Consider the following 21,797-nt stretch of genomic DNA (forward strand, 5'->3'; position numbering starts at 1 on the left):
GGTAGGTCACCTGGAAGTAGAGGCAGGTTTGACTGGGGACTCAAGCTTCGTGAAATTGGATGTGTGTCCCAGATTCTTAGCTTTGGTGTTATGTCCCTCAAGGAAGCCAGTGAGGTTATATGTCAAAGAGAATCAGAGACATTTCAACATTTCAGGGTTTTCTTTTGCCCTAGATATTCATATAAACCAATCATTATCAAACCGGGGTATTTCCCCCCCACCAAAGGATACTGCCAATCTTGAAAGGATGCCACCAGGATTTAATGGGGGAAGCCAGAGATGCTGTCCTGCGAGGCACAGACCAGCTCTCTTCCCCTCAGCAAAGAATTATTTGTTTCTAAGTTTCAGTAGCAGGGAGGCTGAGAAAGCTGATTTAAGCCATATTAAAATGTACCCCATTTTAATATATAACACAATTTTTTGATAGTAAAAGTTTCAAAAGAATTTTTATCACTTTGCTATTGAAGTGAACTAACTCTTAATAGCTCATTGAATTTATGATTAGCTACTGTTTCTCAGTAATCATTGCCTAAACTTGAAAATTATTATGAGAGAAAAATAATGGACAACTTGTCTTCCAATATAATAAAATATTTATGAACACTAAATTTAACAATTAATGATGCTGACATAATGTTGCGTTTTGGAGAAATAAATTAAGCAGTTATTAATTTTGTCTTTGCTCCTTGAAATGTTAGAGCCACTATTTTTTTTTTTATTTTCAAATATTATTAGGTGCCCTTGGACCTCAAAGGCCCTAACACTGCATATGGAGTCAGGTGCATAAAATACCCTTGAATCTGTTAATTCTGGACCTCCACAATCAAAGGTTAAATTCATTTTAAATACTTAAATGATGACATCAGAGATCAAAGAGGTCGAACAATAAAATCGGGATTTAGTCTTTTTTTCTCTCTTTTCTCTTTTCCTTCACCATTTCTCTTTTCTCACTCCATTTCTTATCTTCTTCCTCTCCTGTTCACTGCTCCCTTCCTTTCTCTTCATTCCTCCCCTCCCTTTCCCACCCCTCCCCTAGCCTCCCCTCCCCACTCCTTTTTGAAATGTTACTGTTCATTTCAATGAAAACTGAACTGAGCTTCAGTTGCCGCTGGTTCTCTAAGCCACAGTTCTGTTACTGGTTTTTGTTTTTGCAGTTTCTCTCTCCTCCCGTCCTGATTTCTCCTTTCCTTGAATCTATTAATTCTGGACCTCACTCTCCTCTCTTGTCTCTTGCTCTGTGTGTCTCCCTCTCACCCTCACCTCACCCCTCTCTTTGGAGTTGATTCCACTCTCAGGTTAGTGTTCCCCATAAGGAAGAGGATGGATAGTATCGGAGCCAGGTGTGTCCACTCAGAAAACCAGCTGGAAGACAGAGATCTTATTTCCTGATTGCTTCAGTGAAAGTCCCGGGAGTAGTTCTAATGGGTCCTAGAATAAATAAATCACTGTGGTCAGGGGCACGGGGCACTGATTGACCAGTTTGGAACACATGTGCAGCTTCAGGACTGGGCACTACCTTTCCCTGTACCACCTGGTCTGAGAGAGGGACACGGATGGGTTGCAGAGCAATGGACCCGCTGGTGGCAAAGTCGAGAAATGATAGGCGGCACCAACAAATGCCCCTCACACAACCACAGTGTTAAGTTTTGGGGGAACATCTCACGCTAGCCCCGTGTATGAACAGTGCTCAGTCAATGGAGGAAATAACTAGAACTTTATTAGCTTCCATTTTTACGTTTTATTGCTTCCCTCCAAGTAATTGGGATTGGGGAGAGCATCTTGTTACCTGTCTTCTTTTTAATTGGATTCTCTCCATTCTCTGTGACTCTTAGTTCTTCGCTTTCTGGCTGGTTTTGTCAAGGTAACTAGGTATTTTAAATCACAGTGCAATTTCTTGTAGCTCAGAAAACTGAACTGAAGTAGTAACTTTTAATAGGTCAATTACATTATTTTTTCGCAGCCTGCTGCAGCCGAATGAAACTGCAGTTTAATTAGGTTGGCGTGATGCCAAAATAAATGTTTCATCCCCAGCTTGTTTTATTTACTCATTGAAAAGTAGGGGAATCTACAAATAATAGGATTGGAAGATGTTAGGAGCTAATCAGTTCGGCTGCACTTGTCTGTAAAGAAAGACGATCGTATCCTCATCGGTCCAGTTTGGTAGCTGACAAAACTGCAGAACAAATAAACAACAACAACAAGCGTGGTTTTGTTTAAAACTCAACAATGTAGAAGGTTCTTTTAACAAAAAAAAAAAGTCAACTGCAAATACTGAAAGGCCATTCAGAAAGGAACAGAACTCAGAGTCCCCTAATGTATTCTGTGTTCCTAATTTGTGGTAAGCATTGTCCCTGGCGTAATTATATCTGTTTTTCTCGGTAAACCAAAGAGAACTCTTGTGAGATGAAGGTTGACGGCCCAGCAAAGGTGGCGCTGTGAGTGTGAACAAACCACACTGTCGTCATTTGGAGGTCAGTGAGTTAGGAAAAGAAGAGAACAGCAGAAAAGCTGTGTTTTATTTCCCTTCCTTTTTTTTTTTTGAGACATAGTCTTGCTCTGTCATCCAGGCTGCAGTGCCCTAGCACCACCTCAGCTCACTGCAACCTCTGCCTCCTGGGTTCAAGCAATTCTCTTGCCTCAGCCTCCTGAGTTGCTGGGATTACAAGCCTACACCACCACACCAGCATATTTTTTTGTATTATTAGCACAGAAGGGGTTTTGTCATGTTTCCAGGCTGGTCTTGAATTTCTTTCCTCAAGTGATTCACCTGTTGTGGCCTCTCAAAGTGCTGGGATTACAGGCATGAGTCACTGTGCCCAGCCTGTGTTAACAGTTAAAACACAGTACCCCGGAAATGACCCCTAGCTACTTCCAGTCCTTGCACCCTCAGCCAGAAGATGGGAATTGCCACCCACCCAGGCAGGGTCAGCCTGGCACTGATCACTGAGGGATTGAGGTGATGTTAGATGGTTTTGCCAGCACCCTCCAGCCGATGTCTCATACTGAGCTATAGTTTCAACAGAAAATGAGGATGTCTGGTCATGTTCTCTCTCTCCCTTTCATGTTCTCTCTCTGGTCATGTTCAACACAGATTAGGAATCTGTATTAAAAACCAGTGCCAACTTCTTTTCCTCTTGTTAAGATAATGGGAATCGGCCTCAAGGATTCTCAACCAGCAATGCAGACAAGCCGGATTTCCAGGCAGAGAGACAGCTGGTCAGGGCTTTGCAGGTGTCACTTTTTCTCTGAGATACAGAGAGGTTGGCCTCTGTGCGCTTTAATAATACACAATGCTTAGAACTTTCATCTCTGCCAGTCTCATACAAAGAAAAAAATTATTCCAAGGCAGTGCCAGCAATCCTAATGTCCTCCACGCTATTTTTCCAAAAATGATGCCTTAATAGATAACCATTATGTTAGAGAAGAGGAAACCTTTATTGTCATGTATGTGTGAAATAAGAGGTACACTTGCAGGGCAATCATGAAGCTTTGTAATACACACATTTCTGGTGTGAGGAGGTGCTGTTACGGTCTCAAAAGATTTGGAACCATCCCTTCTTGCCTTTTACTTCAACTGTATTTTCAGTTTTAATTCTAAGGTTGACTTGCATTCTTGGTCCCTTTTGAATAGAACCATAGATCCCCCATGTTACATTCAAAAGAAATGTTGCAAGTACCATTTTTCATCTTGACATGTTTTGCAAGGTCTTTGCCTCTGTGACTTTGAGATCTGTTTAATTCCCGCATTGGGCTGTGTGGGGTTCTTGCACTCTTGTGGTGGTGCTGTGTTGTTGGTTAGATCAAGAACAGAGTCTTTCTGCATGAGAATAATGCAGTAAACAATCGTGAATGCTCAGAATGATAATTGTTTGTTCTGTAATCATGCATCTGTTTGCTGCAGAGCAAAGGGGGTAAAACACATGTCCTTGGCTGGCCATCACAGCAAAACTCATTTAGTTTTTTTCTTCTTCTTCCTCTCCTGCTCTGATCCTTTGGATAAAGATCTGTGCATTGAAATGCATAGTTTTAAGGACATTCTGTAAAGTGGGTATGCGTGAGTTTTGTAGAAGTGTCATTTAGGAGCAATCATACACAATTCTTTCTGCAGTAATTCAAGTGTGTCCAGACAGCAGTTTGAAACTTTTAAAACAGTGAAGTACATGTTCCCCTAAGTGAAATAATGTATACCACAATGTGTAAAACAGGTATTAGCTGTATTTCATTTCATACTAAAGTCATGCTTAATTTGAAATGCATCACATTTGCTTACAAACCTATCATCAGAAGCAATGTTGGTTAGGATTAATTCAGACGTTTAGAATCTGGAGGTCCGGGTGGCACCCATAAGCAGTGGTTTCTGTGTTCAGACTACACAGTATTGAGAAAATCCCAATTTGCTCAGATAGGTAGATGTGAGAACCAGCAGTTTCTTTCTTTCTTCTTTGTTTTTTTTTTTTTTTTTGAGACGGAGTTTCGTTCTTGTTACCCAGGCTGGCGTGCAATGGCGCAATCTCGGCTCACCGCAACCTCCGCCTCCTGGGTTCAGGCAATTCTCCTGCCTCAGCCTCCTGAGTAGCTGGGATTACAGGCATGTGCCACCATGCCCAGCTAATTTTTTGTATTTTTAGTAGAGATGGGGTTTCACCATGTTGACCAGGATGGTCTCGATCTCTTGACCTTGTGATCCACCCGCCTCGGCCTCCCAAAGTGCTGGGATTACAGGCGTAAGCCACTGCACCCGGCCTCAGCAGTTTCTTTCAACTACCCATGTTACAACCTCAGAGTATTCTACATTGTGGATAGATGGTGGAAGAAACACTCATTCCTAAGATACCTACAAAATGAGCAAAGCCAGCAGCATACACAGACCCAGTAGTAATCTATCTCCAGTGTGTCTCAATTGTGCGCATCCGATATTTGTGACTTTCTTTTGTTCTATTAATCAGAGATCTTTTCAGTGGCAAGTGCCGTGTACCGGACTTGAATGGGGTTAAGGAAGAAAAAGTATTGTCTCATGTGATTGAAACACCTACGTATATAGCTGGTTTGGGACAAAGCTGAATCAAACTGGTCAGATGATGTTGCCAGGAATACTTCTTCCCACATTACACACTCTGGTACACCACATATTTTCAGGCTGTTCCCTTAACATGGCCAGATGGGTTCCAACAGGGATAAGCTTACATCCTTCCAGCTCAGGAGACTGACGGCAAAGAGAACCTTCTTTTTAGTGATTCAGGGTAAGTCCTGGCCAGACCTCAGTTGTTCACCCATCCTGAGAGGCAGGGTTTGTATTAACTGCACTATTACCATATAAACTGATTGCAGGAAGGGCAAAGATTTCATCAACGAGTCTTTTAAAAACTTAACAATAACAGGTTGACTGATTAAAAATTGTGTGTAAGTATTATGGAAAATATGATGTTTTGAAATATATATGTATAGTGGAATGTTAAATTGAGTTTAAATAGGTCAAATTAATACATGCATTATGTCACCTATTTATTGTATGTGTGTGTTGAGAACACTTAAAATCGATTTTCTTAGCAATTTCCTAGTATATAATACCTTATTACTAACTGTACTTACCATGATGTACAATAGATCTCTTGATTTCGTTCCTCTTATCTAACTGTCATTATCCTTTGACTAATATCCCCCCAACTCCCCTCTCTCCCCACTGGTAACAACCATTCTGTTCTCTGCATCTGTGGGTTCGAGTCTTTTTTTTTGAGACGGAGTTTCGCTCTTGTTACCCCGGCTGGAGTGCAATGGCGCAATCTCTGCTCACCGCAACCTCCGCCTCCTGGGTTCAGGCAGTTCTCCTGCCTCAGCCTCCTATGTGTAACATTTTAAAATCGGGACTTATTTGATTATTTCCTTGTAGCTCATTTAAATTCAGCATTTTGTGGAGAGTAGTACCCAGGCCATGCTGACCGTCTCACTGCCCCCTTAGCTGAGGGCACTTCATGTCCGTCTGTCCCATTATTTGTGGCAGCAAATTTGGTCACTGGGTAACTGACAGATTTCCCCAGTATAAACTAGCCTGGTACTTAGGGAATCCCCTGTGGGTCTGTACTTTGATACTACCTAAGTATCCTTTTTCCATCATCCTTTCCGCATGGAGGACCCTTGTCAGAATTGGTTATTACACTGATAGTAGTGAAATCGTGCTTTTCTAATTTTATTCCACCTACTTTTTTTTAAAAAAAAAGAAAAATTAAACTAAATATTGGCTGTACCAACTTTAGCAGAATACCACTGCCAGAAAAGAAACTATTTTGAAACTATTTGGCAAAAGCGACAGAACTCTCTAACCACCCATTGGGTTCTATTTGCCTGCTGCCTAGACAGAGCTGATTTATCAAGACGGGGAAGTTACAATAGAAAAAAAGGTTTAATTCACTCAGAGCCAGCTGTATGGGAGACCAGAGTGTTATTATCACTCAAATCCGTCTCCCGGAAAACTCAGGGATTTTTTTTTTTTTTTGGTGGTTGTTTTTCTGAGCAGAGTCTTGCTCTGTCGCCCAGGCTGGAGTACAGTGGTTTGATCTCGGCTCATTGCAACCTCCACCTCCCAGGTTCAAGCGATTCTCTGGCCTCAGCCTCCTGAGTAGCTGGGATCACAGGTGTGCACCACCATGCCCAATTATTATCATTTAATTTTTAGTAGAGACCTGGTTTCACCGTGTTCCTCAAGCTGGTCTCAAACTCCTGACCTCGTGATCTGCCTGCATCAACCTCCCAGAGTGCTGGAATTACTGGCATGAGCCACCATGCCCAGCAGGGATTGGGGTTTTTAGGGATTGTTGGGTGGGCAGAGGGTCAGAAAGCAGGAGTGCTGACTGGCCAGGTCAGAGATGAAATTGTAGGGAGTCCAAGTTGTCCTCTTGCACCGAGTCAGTTCCTGGGTGGGGGCCACATGACCAGATGAGCCAGTTGATCGATATGAATGGTGCCAGCTAATCCATCAAGTGCAGAGTCTGTAGGTTTTACAATAGTGATCTTATCCCAGGAGCAATTTGAGGAGGTTCAAAATCTTGCAGCTCGTAGCTGCTTGACTCCTAAACCATAATTTCTAATCTTATAGCTGATCTGTTAGTCCTGCAAAGGCAGTCTAGTTCCCAGGCACAAAGGGAGCTTGTTTTGGGAAAGGACTCCTCTCATCTTTGTTTCAGAGTTAAACTATAAACTATAAAATTCCTTCCAAAGTTATTTCAGCCTATGCCCAGAAGTGAACAAGGACAGCTTGGAGGTTAGAAGCAAGATGGAGCCAGCTAGGTCTTATCTGTCTTTCGCTGTTAACATTTTCTCAGTTATAATTTTTACAAAGGTAGTTTCAGCTCCACCCATAGCTACTTCATGGACTTGAAGGAAAAAAATCCATAATGTCCGAGATTTCAAGTCATTCCTCTTCTGATAGAAAGCCTAAGCAGTAGCTCTAAGACTTGGTTGGGGATCCAAAGGTAGAAAAGAGAAGGAAAGAGAAAAAAGGTAATTGAAACAGTGACAATTGAGAGAAGAGCGATAGCGTTTTACGTGCATTGCTGTTTTTTCAGCGTTAAATACCCAGAATGGAGTTCGGAGAACTTTTATGTTCGCCTGGCATATTTAAATTCTCCTTGTTTAGAATTTCAAGAGCTACACTTTTCTTTGATCCAGTTCGATTATCTTCCATGATCCTCAGAAATTGTACTTTTCTCCCCCTTTCAGACTCAGAAAGTCCTTAGCCAAATGGCCCCAACCATTGGATCTGCCTGTAGGTGTCATTCATTTTTGTTGTTCTTCCCCACCTCCCTGGGGTTTTTCAATAGTGCTTCCTTTCAGTCAAAAGCTAATTTTCTTCGTGTGTGTAGGTGGTATAGAATTCCATGCTTTTACACAGTAGCAGGCCTGTATTTGATGTACCTGGTTCAGAGACAATTGTCCTTTATAGCTTTCAGGAGTAAATTCAATGAAAGCCCCATGCGACTAGTTTGTAACTCATTTAGTGAGAGTTCTACAGGATTATTTCACAAAGCAGTTCTCAGCTTAAGAAGCTAAATTGGCTTTATGGTGCCTAGCTGGAGGCCTCTTCGTCCCTGCATTCAGAGGATATTTACATGTGTACTAGGAATCTTTCTAGAAAATGGGAGGAGGGTGCGTATCGACATACATTCCCTCAACTTCCTCTTAGCTACTCCTGAAGGGTGTTGGGTGGGTGTTTGAGAATTAGGGAGACTGTTTTGTTTCATAATGCAGGGACAGCTGTGTTATATTGGCAAGTGTGTCTGACATGCCAAGAATTGTACAGTTCTATGGAATGAGCGCTAAAATAGAGCATGCATTTGCACCTTCAGGTTAGTACAGTGGCTGTGATGGGAGACTTTAGAGTCACACTGCCTGAGTCCCAGTGCTGGACTACACCTTGGGAAGTTACACAACCGCTCTGAGCTTGGTTTTGGCACCTGCAAGATGTGGGCAAGTATAATTGTGGGCTGGGCAGGATAGCCCATGTGAAATATTAAGTGCTGTGATAATTCTCAGATTTCTTTGTCAAAGAGTCAGCACACTGTATATGAGACAATAAATGCCTTTGTTATCAAAAAATCTGGCCAGGCATGGTGGCTCATGCCTGTAAGCTCAGCCCTTTGGGAGGCCAAGGAGGGCAGATCTCTTGAGGCCAGGAGTTCAGGACCAGCCTGGCCAATGTGGTGAAACCCCATCTCTACTAAAAATAGGTATTTATTAAAAGTTAGCCTGTATGGTGGTTCATGTTTGTAGTCCCAGCTGCTTGGGAGGCTGAGGCATGAGAATCACTAGACCCTGGGAGGTGAGGGTTGCAGTGAGCTGAGATTGTACTGCTGCACTCCAGGCTTGGTGACATAAAGGGAGAAAGAAAAACCTTTGTGTTACACATATTATGCAGAGCTCCTTCTAGGAAGGACAGCAGGGCAACCCCTGCCCGATTTCCTGGTGGAGGTGGGAGAGTAGGCCATGCAGGCACTGTGAGTGACGCAGTCATTTTTGTGAGATGGTGGAGACTGCTTTTCATCAGTAGCTCTCTGTCTTAGTCCTATCTGTTGTGACACAGGCCAACTCATGACTTCTGCTTTTTCTGCCGCTTAGTTTCTGTCCTAATTTGTACTATTATATTTAATTTGAAAATTGCCCATAAAACAGCATCTGCATTTGTAAATGAAGGAGCTGCATTTTAAATGCACTAACAAAGCTCACTTTTTAAAACAAGATTAACATCTTTCACACCAAGGAACCCCTTGGAAAAAATTGGGGAAAGGACAGCAGAAAGCACCTTTTCTTTGTGAACTGAATTTTTATTTTTGGAACTGGCTTCACAGAAGAGAGAGATGTTAACTAATACTTGCTGGATGTCTACTATGCGCTGTATGACTCCTATTATTTAGTCATATAGTTGTGAATATGAAACTGAACAGTTTTAGACTTTTGTGTGCATGAAAGTAGGGATTTGGACAGTTAAAGGCACGTCCTCCAATGTCAGGGTAGGAAGACTGAGTAAATCTGAATTTCACATGCATCTCTCCAACGTCTTTTCTTTCTGGAACTCCTTTAGCATCTCTGAAATATTTCAATTTAGGAAAATTGAAAGAATAATAACTACCAGATATTAGACTTTCTTTTGTGTGATAGTAGGCAATAAGTTGGACATTGCATAACATATTAATTATAATCTCCCTCCATGATGAGTATTATCTGAAGCTGTACATTTCTTCTATTTTCTCTTAGCTATCCCCACAGGGTCTTTGGATAGGTGCTTCATAATTAAGGAGAATATTTTGTTTCCTAATACAGAAACAACAATGTCATATTGGTGTGTGTAAGAATTATACAATCCTAAGAAATGACCGTCAATGAAATAGACTGCATTTGCCATTTAGGCTGGGATAGTAAGACGGGAAACGTTGCGGTCAGACCAATTGAGTCCAAATACTGGCTCCCATTGTAATAGCTTTCTTTGCTTTGAGAAGTTATACATGTGGGGAAACAGGCTCTGCTACCAAGTGATGAAATTTGCATCTGTTTAGTTCTGAAGCTCATAGTCCCCTGAGAAAGATCATGTGTATGTGCACCCACCTGTGTGTAGACATGCACAGAGCTTCACAGGTAGCGGAAGTAGGGTTTATTCTGTAGTGGGCAAATATTTCCTGGACATTAAAATAGTGCATTCCCGTTCTACTCACCAAGGCAAGTCACTGATGAGCTGTTCTTCCTCAAGGGTTTCCTGAGCATCTGATTATACATAGAGAGTAGAGATCAAGAGATCATCCTCCTCAGTGTACCCATCTCTCTCTGCCCTACTGGCTCTCATGTATTCCCTAAAACGTGTTGCTCAATACAGGATGTACATTTACCAGGTGTTACTATTATCAGTTCAGACACTGAAAGGAAGGGTTCAAATAATGCAGAATCACAGAGAAAAAAATCAAAAAGATCCACCTTTTCTTAACAGCTTCCTGATGCCTCAAAAGGAAAATATTCGTTTGGTGATCACTTCTTTTTGATGACATTTGCCAGTTTTCCTTGTACTAGAGGCAGAATTGAGCCTCAGGCTGACAGTGGGATCCAGCTAGAATCAAGGAACATGGCTTTGCTTTGGTTCTATTTGTTTCTGTAGGTACCGTCTCTTCATGATGACATTCCTGGTTTCCAGTTTATGGTGGTAAGGGGAGTGCCCTCTTCATGTGTTTTTCAATATTTAATTTATGCAAATAAAATGGCGAATTGCTTGAAAGAAGGAAGATTTTATTTCTTCTTTATTTTACAGAGGCATGCCATTCAGTAGCACTGGAACAGAGAGGAAGAGTAATTGGATGGCAGAAAGGCAGGTCACATTAGCATATGTCAGATTTTAAATGAGGACTGCAGAGATGGCAATACTGGGAAGGTGCTCTGTGAATGACAGAAATTGAGGAAGGGTGTTTAAAGTGCTTGTCTCATTGCCTAGTGATTGACCGGCATTGTAGACTCCATCCCACCCCACTGCTTTTGTCCAATTTGGTGTTTAGGATTAGTCATGCACGTGGAAGATTCCAGCCTTCCTCCTCCCAGTGTTACAGCTTGGGCTGAATATTCATTAACTACCAGGGAAACATCATACTGTTTGAGGACACTTGAGTTGGTCTGTATCCACAAAACGTGTTCTCATCGTGATGAAGCAGAGGAACAATTCATAAGGAATGACAGGAGCTTTGCAAGAATATATAGGGGGAAATCCTTTGTTGAGTGAGAGCATGAAGTGCCCAGGAAGGTGCCTCCAGGATTCGAAGAAGGAAACAAGACGTTCAGATTTGAAAAGACCTGTCTAGACAGCCATACTTCCTATGACCTTGGGAAGCCTACAAGATCACACATTTAACCTATTTTAACAATTTTATGAGAAAAACAAGAATGTACATACCATTGTGAATGGTGGCTGACTTTCAGTTTTAAATTGAGATACAAAAGGGGGTGGTGGAGTCTGCGGCAAACTCGGGGATGAATGGCCCCAGAGGCTGCTCAGCTCTCACAGACTGTTTATGTGTAGGAATCTGACTCTGATTTTCCAAGAGAAGTCAGGAATCTAGGTTTTTAATATAAAGACTTCTGTTTTTCCATTATGGGCACCTAGTTTATTATTTAAACTGCTTGGGCCAACACCAGAGGGCTAGGACTGCTAAATAAGTGTATTCAGGTTGTGCACTGCACAACTCAAGGGTATGCATCTTTGTACTTTTTTTGGAAATGTTTTAATTGAGGTTCACATACTACATGGTATGCATATGCCACAGAATTCACCTGTTTAAACTGAATGCTTCAGTGGTTTTTAATATATTCACAGAGTTTGGCAATCATCAACACACCATCAACACATTCTAAATTTAGCATATTTTTATTGCTCCAGAAAGACACCTTGTTCCCATTAGTACTCACACCCTGTGCACCCTCTCCACACCCTCTAGCCCTGCACCACTAGCATTCTGCTCTGTCTCTGTGGATTTCCTCTTCTGGCTATGTCATATAAATTGAATCGTACAGTACGTGGACATTTGCATCTGGCTTCTTTCACTGAGCATAATGTTTTCAAGGGCCATCCATGTTGCAGCATGCGTCAAAATTTAATTCATCTTTTGTAGACAAATAAAATTCTGTTCTATGAATATACCACATTGTGTTTGTCCATTCACTGGTTGACAAACATTTGGTTGTTGCCACTTTTCATCCGTTATGAACATAGATTTACAAGTTTTTCTGTGTACTTATGCTTTTATTTCTCTTGGATATATACCTAGAAGTGGGATTTCTGGGTTATATGAACTCTGCGTTTAACATTTTGAGGAACATCCAAACTGTTTTCCAAAGTGGGTGTGCCATTTTACATTCCCACCAGCAATGTGTGTGGCTTCCACCTCGTCCACATCTTCACCAGTACTTGTTGTTATGTCTCTTTCACCGTCGCCATTCTAATGGGTGTGAAGTAATAGCTCATTGTGGATTTGACTTGCATCTTCCTCATGATTACTGGCATTAAGCATCTTTTTAATGTTCTTCTTGGACATTTGTTGTATCTTCTTTGCACAAATGCCTATGAAGCTACCTTGCCAATTTTTAAAACAGGGCTATTTGTCTTTTTATTAAGTTTTATTATTGGAGACTTTTTATTAAGTGTTATATGAGGGTTTTAATGGAACTTTTTACATTTTGTGTAAGGATTCTATATTCTGAGTAGAACTTTTAAAATCACATATATGATTTGAAAATATTCTGTTCCAGTCTTTGGATTGCCTTTTTACTTTTTATATGGATTGTCAGTAGCACAATTTTAAAATATTGGTACAGTCCAATTTAGTTTTTACTGTTTTTTCTTTTGGTGTCATTTTTTTAGAATCTGTTTTTCACCCCAAGTTCGCAAAGGTTTACTCCTGTTCCCCCCGCCCCCAGGAGTTGTATAGTATTAGCTCTAATGTTTAGGTCTATGATTCATTTTGAGTTGACTTTTGCATGTGGTGAGATAAGGGTTTTTGCATTTATATCTTTGCCTGTGGATGTCCAGTTATCCCAGCAACATTCATTAAAAATTATATTCTTTTCTCACTGAATCGACTAGGAACTTCATACCGACTTAGACCCTGGGGTACATCATTGCAGTTGTTTACTTGTGTAATGTAAATATGTGAATGCATATTAATTGTCCTAACTAGGAAAAAATTAACTGCCGAAGCAGGGTCCTACTCCTGTGTTCCTTCCGCTTTTACTTTCTGCATCTACATCAACTCTGTGATAAGAGATGGGTAGGGCAGGTGCAGTGGCTCACGCCTGTCAGTCCAGTAATTTGGTAGACTGAGGAGGGTGGATCACTTGAGGTCAGGAGTTCAAGACCAGCTTGGCCAACATAGTGAAACTCCATCTCTACTAAAAATATAAAAACAAACAAGCAAACAAACAAAAAATAGCTGGGTGTGGTGGTGGGTACCTGTAATCCAGCTGCTTGGGAGGCCGAGGCAGGAGAATCACTTGAACCTGGGAGATAAAGGTTGCAATGAGCCGAGATTGCACCACTGAACTCCAGTGTGGGTGACATAGTGAGACTCTGTCTCAAAATAAAATAAAAAAGATAGGTAACTATTAATGAGAATAGAACTTCAGAGTAAAGGCTAAGTTGAAGTATAGTGTCTTTTGAATTGTATGTCTTAGCTGGGCTGTAAGCAAAGCCCTTCTTCCTTCTTGCATATATGCACATGAACACCGGCACACAATACACACATGTCCCTGGGAGGAGTAAGTCATTTACAGTTGAGAACAGCTGATAGTTATATATAGTGATATACAGAGATAACGAAATAGCTAAAGATGTCAATATACACACCCATGATACATTCATATACGCACAGATTTTAGCTTTAAGTTAAACCTGGGAAGCCCCTGGTTTCTGCCACTAGCACAGTCTTCTGAATGAATGAGCTCTCAGGAGGGGAGCTTATTGGAAAGCTTTCTTATCAACCTGGTAAAGATTTTATTTTCTTGCCCCCTTCAGTGGCTGTTTGTCACCCTGACTGCAACTAGAATTGCTGTGTTCTGTTCTTTTTCTGGAGAAATTACAAAAGGAATTGATAAAATTCTGCATAAAATGTAACCTAGCAAATTCTATGAATTACTAAGTACAGTTCTCTAATCTTCATGCCTAATCTCCAGCATCCAAGGAGGTAGAGAAGTAGTTGAGGGTATTCATCTAGACTTTGTTTGGTGGTAATGTGTGCCAGTTGTATATCCCAAAGCCATCTGAACCCCCTTTCCTTTCCCTGCCTCCATTATTCATCTAGATAAGCCAGATCTTCAATATCCTAGCCTTTAAAACCAGGTACCAAAGGTGGGCAGGATTTTCTTGCGATTTAAAAGGACTGAGCCACATCAGCAGCCACCTTTTGCTGTACTGATCATGACCTGTGCCTTGCCGTTGGGTGTGGTGGTGATGCTTGGAGCCGCCATGACTATCTCGTGAGAATCCTCAGAACACTTACTTGGCTAAAGATGGTGGAACAGAAAGTGGAAGGCTCTTGGTCCTTAGTAACATTAGGGAGTTGCTCAGAAAGCCCAGGGCTGCCCTTTATTCTGGCATTCTTAAGACAAAATGAGTATCTTTACGGCTATAGTCACTTTGAACAGATTTGGTTTTCCGCTACTTGTGGCAGAAGGCATCCTTACAGATGTGCCTGTACACATACAGCTGTGTCCACATCCACATCTTCACACACGCATCCGTTTCCTCTATGCAGGATATGCATTCATAAACATGTAGGGGTTTTTAAATGTGATCAGACACTACATAGTTTCTAACTTGTCTTTTCTTCGTTCCAGTATGTAATTAAGACATCCTTTCTTGTCAGGGTCGAAAATTCTTATTTACTATTTTAAAAGACTGTGTTATTTTATGTATTTGTTTATTTTTTTAGATGGAGTCTCATTCTAGGCTAGAACGCAGTGGTGTGATCCCAGCTCACTGCAACTTCTGTTTTTCCAGTTTCAAGCAATTCTCCTGCCTCAGCCTCCTGAGTAGCTGGGACTACAGGCACGCACCACCACGCCCAGCTAATTTTTCTTTTTTTATTTGTAGTAGAGATCGGGTTTCACCATGTTGGCCAGGATGGTCTCGATCTCTTGACCTCATGATCTGCCCGCCTCCACCTCCCAAAGTGCTGGGATTACAGACGTGAGCCACCACCCCTGGCCAAGACTGCATGTTATTTTACATTACATTTGAACTTGATTTGTTTAACCACTCTCCTATTACCAGATGTTTAGGTAGATGTGAATTGATCATCCAGTCCACAGTAAAACTGCAACCAATATTATAAAACCAATGTTCTTGCCATCTCCCAGTAATTCTCTTAATCAATCTGTAGAAAATAAAGAGTAGTTCAGACAGTTATATACAAAGGTGATTATTCCGATAATTAGCATAATAGAGAAACATGAGAAACGCCTTAAAAGTTCATTATAAAAGGACTTGTAGTTTATTATCTACATATGATAAACAGCATGCTACCATTCAAAATGGCTTTTAAGAATATGTAATGGTAAATGAAAAATTTCACAAAGACATAAAGCCAAAAAACTACTAAGTATGATCATATGGATTAAAAATATATTTATAGTATGTAAGGTGAAAATTGACAGGATATGTCTCACAGTGTGTAAATAGCTGTTTTCTCTGGGAGGTGAGAAGATTAATGTTTTTAGATTAAAAAAAAAAAGTACTAGTCATTATGTTCCAAATCATCTGACATGGTCATTTGGCATTATCCATGTCCTTGTAACAAATTTTTCTCTTCTAACCCAAATGTCTCTACTGTTCTCATCTTAAGACATGTCACAAATCATTATCCAGAACATGTGTGTTGATAACGGCACTGTTCTTGGGGTTTTGCATAACTTTAAGTAAAGCAAAACCACATTTCTGGATCCATTTTAAATTTTCAATCAGCCAGGGCTCCTCTAACGGTTGCGTGTGTTGGGGAAAATGTGACGTGGTATGGTAATAAGTCTCTTGCTTGGGAGTTAAAGTACTCTGGTAAAATACACGATATATCTCAGAACACTTTGCTTAACTAAGAAGAACAAGGAGACTCCAGAAAAATACTAAATGACACAACTGAAGGGCTTAAACACTTACAAGAGAGTCTTGTGGTTAGGAACTTAACTTCTCAAGCCAGTAACAGAACTCCTACCATTTCTTACTTGCAGACACTTGATTTTCCCCTGTGTAAATAGGGCTAAGCATTTTATTGCTTTATGAGTGTCACTAGTACTCTTCACAGCTGTGTGGCAGAGTGGGTCAGCACTGCTGCTGTGGGGACGGACTTCCCCACCACTCTGGTTCCCAGCCCAGTGCTCACCATCTAGCTATGCAATCTTGAGCAGGTGCATTTAACTTAATGCAGCCCTCAGTTCTGCATTAACAGAGGCAATTAACAAGCGCACTTAGCTTAGAGCTATGAGCATTAAATGAGCTAACATTTGTTAGTCAACTACAGCAGCGCTCTGCACGTAGTCAATGTCCTGTCATTGGTACAAAGTGTTAACCCACAATCAACAGCGCATTGAACACAGTCCGTAGGTCTCAGTGAGTGTATATAACGCACTATTCTATCGCCATCTTCCCCCACAAAGCCCAGGTAACTGCAGAGGACATCTGGGTGGCGTTGCTGGGACTGGAATACATAGAAGAAGAGGGTTAGAAATGCATTCATGAGCACTTCAGTCCCATTTTACTCACTCCCCTTAGAGGACCCATCATCCAAGTTAGTAGGACACCTAGACTCAGATATTTATTATTTTGTGTCCTCTCAAAGACATATTTTTCCTTGAAATTAACTGTGGTGCTGATGAACACGACATGCACCAGACAGAATCCTGGGGGCTTTTGTTCTCCCTTCTCCCCTACCTGTTTCTCTCTCCTCCCTCGTTCCCCTCCTGCACAACATTGAGCTCCAGCTGAGCCACTGTCAGGAGGCTGCTCTGCTAAGCAGGCTGTCACATGTTCTGTTACAATCATGTTTTATTATAGCTTTCAAAAGATGACCTCTTATTCTGCACACTCGTGTTTATAGAGGACTTCTGGCATTCTGAAAGGAACCAGATAGCAGAGTCTCCAAACCCTTTATTTGCTTCAGCTGATAACTGCTCTGGCCAGAGACGAATGCTGTGGTGATTATAAGATGTAATTTACTACAAAAGACAGTTAATATTACTTACAAACCTGTCATCAGTTCTGGGGAAATCAGAGCCGAAACAACGGACGGGACACATCTGAATCCACCTAAATATCTTGGCCTGATAGAATTACAAGTTTATAGATTTACCATTTAGGAAACAAACCCGTTATGAAACATTCGTCCTCGCAGACAGACAATATAAGTAACAAGCAAGATTACATCCTTTTATGTGGATCAAGGACATAGTCAACTTAAGAAAGAAAGAGAAAAAAAAAATCCCTTAAGGTAAACGTAAATGCTGCCCTTGTGAATTATAACTGGGGAATTAGATCTATGAAAAAGCCTCTAATATGGCTAAACAAAGTCCCTCAGGTGATACTCTGAGTCAGAAAAGTGTGAGAAAATATAGCCTCTTAAATGTGATTATAGTCAGAGCTGCAGTTACTCCCCGAGAAAGGACAGAGAAGGTAGAGGAATGAAAGAAAAGAAAATGTTAGAAAACTTTTTGTGTCAGACCAGAAATGAGAGCGTAGCAACAGCTTAGGGATTGAAGTAACCCCTTTAGCTCAGTTCTGAAGTCTTTGTGCTTTAAATTGAAGAACAGAAAGGAATTAGATATCCAACTTAGGATGTATTTTTTTAAGATTATGAAATGGAAGAGTCTGTTTTTGCTGAATGATAAACTGAGCCAGCATAGAATTCCGACTGGGGTTATAATTTGAAAGATATGGCTCTAGTATTTAAGCTTCTTACACGCTCCCCTCTCACATGAACTTTCATTAAAGTTTCTCTCTGCTTGGTTATATTTAATGGAAATGAAGGTGAGCGTGTCGGTGCTTTTGTTGGTATTATGGCCAGATTCCAAGAGAGTCATAAAATCAGTGTTTGCCATTTACCTCTCCTCTAACAGAAATTTTAGGAGAACTCTACATAGAAGAAGCTGTACCGGCATAAGGATCCTGGAACATTCTACTCGTGGTTTTGCAAGCACCCTATGCCTAGAGTTAGCGCTGGTTAAAGGCTGTAAAAGGATCATGGTTCCTCCAATCTATCCCCAATCCGGTCCTTGGTACCACCTCACTCGGGAACTCTCATACACATATTGAAAGCACTTAGAAGAGGCAAGATCTCTAGGAGAGACCTCATCTTAAGTCATTCTCCCAAGTATATTTGTTGAGAACAAGGACAAGGAAGGAGAAAAGATGGAGCTGAGTTTGACCCAAGCAAATAGGACCTTGCTCAGCCGACCAGCTCTGCCCCATGGAATTGAAGAGGATGTTAAAGAGAGGGCTTAGAGCTTGAAGAGGATTTTATTTATTTATTTATTTTTTGAGATGGAGTTTTGCTCTTGATACCCAGGCTGGAGTGCAATGGCACGATCTCAGCTCACTGCAACCTCCGCCTCCTGGGTTCAGGCAATTCTCCTGCCTCAGCCTCCCGAGTAGCTGGGATTACAGGCACGCGCCACCATGCCCAGCTAATTGTTTGTATTTTTAGTAGAGACGGGGTTTCACCATGTTGACCAGGATGGTCTCGATCTCTTGACCTCGTGATCCGCCCGCCTTGGCCTCCCAAAGTGCTGTGATTACAGGTGTGAGCCACCGCGCCCGGCCCTGAAGAGGATTTTAAAAAGAGGAGTTAGAGCCATGGTTTGTGCATTTTAAAGCACAGTGACCTTGACTAAAGTCAAATCATTAACTCAGACCCCATTCGGGTAAATAAGTCTTCTCTCTCACCAGGTAGGATGGGAGAGCAAGGAAGGAAGTGCCTAGAAGCAGCTTGGTGGGAGAAGAAGAAAAGCCTTCCATTTCTCTCCTTTCCCGCCATTATTCATGTATCCCCTAAGTTGTTCATTGCCCATTTTTCTGTCTTCTTTGGAGAAATGTCTGTTCAAACCCTTTGCTCATTTTTTTTAGTTGGTTTGTTGCTCGTTGTTGCTACTGTTGAATTTTAGGAGTTATTTATATGTTCTGGGTGTTGATCCATGATCACGTAGATGATTGGCAAATATTCTTTCCCATTCTGTGGGTCGCCTTTTCACTCTTTTAATTGTATCTTTTGATATGCAGAAGTTTTCCGTTTTGATAAAGTCTCATTTATTCTTTTTGCTTTTTGTTGTCTGTACTTTTTGTCCTCACTGTTTACAAGGAAAACAGCGAACTGTTTATTTGTCTGAGTAGAGGATGCTCTCTCTAGAGCAAGAAGGGAAGGAGGTGAATCTCATGACTCAGTGGTTAATCCTCCAGCTAGAAGGAGAGAGGAATCAGTCTGTGCTGAAACCCCAACTGCTGACCTCCAAGATGTCCTGGTGTTCTTACAGAAAGGCCACCTGCAGGACAGGGATGTGTGTGCTGCTGGGAGGCCAGGCAGGGACTCCTGGGAAAGCCTCTTCCTGGCTCCAGTTCCATTTGGCTCATCTCCAAGGTGGCCAGGTACTCACTGATGCATGGACAGCTCATATGTTCATCTGTGAATCATGTCCAGACTCAAGATGAGCTGGAAGTGCAATTTTTTCCTTCCACTTGCTGTTGCTTCGCTTCTGTGTGTTCCTCTTGCTATCATTTAGCACCTAGAAAAATGTAGACTTCAAGAACAAAAAGACAGCTGACGCTCACCCCCCATTATTACATGCAAATAAAATTACTGAGACCTGGAGTGCTTAACGCTTGCCCAGATTCCTGTCACTGATAAAACTAAAGCTGGAGATTGGGAATCCTGACTCGAGCCGCTGCTCTCACCATCCTTTCCTATCATCAGGGCCCCCAGGGAAAAAGAAGTTTCACAATTATATTAAATTCAGTAAGTATTTACTATCATTGTCTACTCTTTATCCTAGTAGCGAAGAGCTAAAAGTTGCAAATGGAAACTGATCATCCCCATTGTGGTCTTAGCTGAATTATTCTTTGCATGATCTAAAGAGAGGACACAGAAAGATCTGAATGGCAGCATTCCTTAGGAACAAGATTCAACCAACTCACTCGTCTCAGAGCCAAGAATATAGCAGAACTCAGTGGTCTAAATGGGAGACCGGCCCCAGGAAAATGCAACCCACATTGCAGGAGCTTCTGTTTGTTTGTTTTTTCCATTAGAACCTGGAAATCCGAGTCTTGCCGGAAATAGCTCAATTTTTACAGCTTAAGGATTTAAATGAATCTTTTCCTTAAAATTTAACATAAAGGCCACCATCTTCTGCACAAAACAAAAATCTGTTTGTGTTATCAAAACGGACTGTTGATTTAAGCACCTTGCTTTTGCCTTAGATCAGAGCCCTCAAACACATTGGAATCATCTGGAGAGCTTTACGATACACCCATGCATTGGCCCCACTCCAGACCACATGATTCTGAGCCTCTTAGGGTAGGTTCTGGGCAGGAGGACTTGAGAAAGCGCCCTCGGTAACCCCCGTGGGCACCCAGGGGTTATGTACCACCAGGCTGACTGTGGTGTGAGCAGTGAGGATCCAGCCCCAACCCCCTTCTTTCCCATGGGTAAGGACATCCGGACCGTGATTGCTGGACATCAGGAAGACCTTGAGATTAGGGTTAACATCTGGAAAATTGGCTGCCCTTTTTATTTCTCGTCCTGCTGTTTGGGCATTTTATAGACACAGACAGATGTCCCTGTGACCCCGTTTGCCATGAGTCACTTCTGTAGAGTTTTGATCCCACGCTTTGTGATACATCACAGCTCCGGGGAGAAGGGGCTGTCCAGTGAAGTGTGTCTGTGGCTTCTTCCCTCTGATCTCCTTTTCTTCTCCCAGCCTTGGGAGTTCTGCAGGCAAATGTGGTCCTTTCATGTGGCTACTTTGGTCTTTGAGGGACTTTGAAGGTTTGTCTTTGAAACACCGAGATCCCTTTTTGGTTTCTTCCTTTTTCCCTGGTCTGCTTCTCTCCACTCCTCTTGCTGTTTGCATAATCCCTTCACCTTTGCAGGCCAGCTTTTCAGAATTACTGGGATCAACCCAGCAATTCGTACTGGGGGTAAAAAAGGTGTGGACAGGGAGCCTCTATTTTGGGGGGGGAAAAAAACAAACTCCATAAATCTTATTGTTGATCTTCTTACATGTGATAATAGCATTTTCCTATTTTTTAAATTGATTTTTTTTTTTGAGACGGTGTCTTGCTCTGTTGCCAGGCTGGAGTGCAATGGCACAGTCTTGGCTCACTGCAACCTCTACCTCCCAGGTTCAAGCAATTCTCCTGCCTCGGCCTCATGAGTAGCTGGGACTACAGGTACACGCCACCACATCTGGCTAATTTTTGTATTCTGTTTTTCTTTAGAGAAGGGGTTTCACCTTATTGGCCAGGATGGTCTTGATCTCTTGACCTCATGATCCGCCCACTTCAGCCTCCCTAAAGGCTGGGATTACAGGCGTGAGATGCCACACCTGGCTAAATTTAATTTTTTTAAGAGATGAGTGTCTTGCTTTGTTGCCTCAATGGGACTTTAATTCTTGGACTCAAGTGATCTTCCCATGTCGGCCTCCTGAGTAGCTGTGCATTCTTGTTCTGTAACAAAGTGTCCATAATTTCCAGTGGCACAATTGGATTATAAAGTAAAGCTTAAATGATAGGAACTCTGGAGTTGCTT

At 41.7% G+C, this 21,797-nt stretch overlaps 1 protein-coding gene and 1 long non-coding RNA gene across 2 annotated transcripts in view; both read left to right on the forward strand.

The window, feature by feature from the left end:
- The window catches only part of LOC128929187 (uncharacterized), a 66,689-nt gene extending 49,016 nt beyond the window's left edge, over positions 1–17,673 (forward strand). Inside the window, exon 2 of the long non-coding RNA XR_008475230.2 lies at positions 1–17,673. This exon is cut by the window's left edge and continues 13,437 nt beyond it. This is a non-coding gene — a long non-coding RNA (uncharacterized LOC128929187).
- Positions 1–21,797, forward strand: part of RBFOX1 (RNA binding fox-1 homolog 1) — a 2,602,982-nt gene that overhangs the window by 1,434,275 nt on the left and 1,146,910 nt on the right.

Source organism: Callithrix jacchus, chromosome 12 (assembly GCF_049354715.1).
Source record: "Callithrix jacchus isolate 240 chromosome 12, calJac240_pri, whole genome shotgun sequence".
In the NCBI taxonomy this organism is placed as follows: Eukaryota; Metazoa; Chordata; class Mammalia; order Primates; family Cebidae; genus Callithrix; species Callithrix jacchus.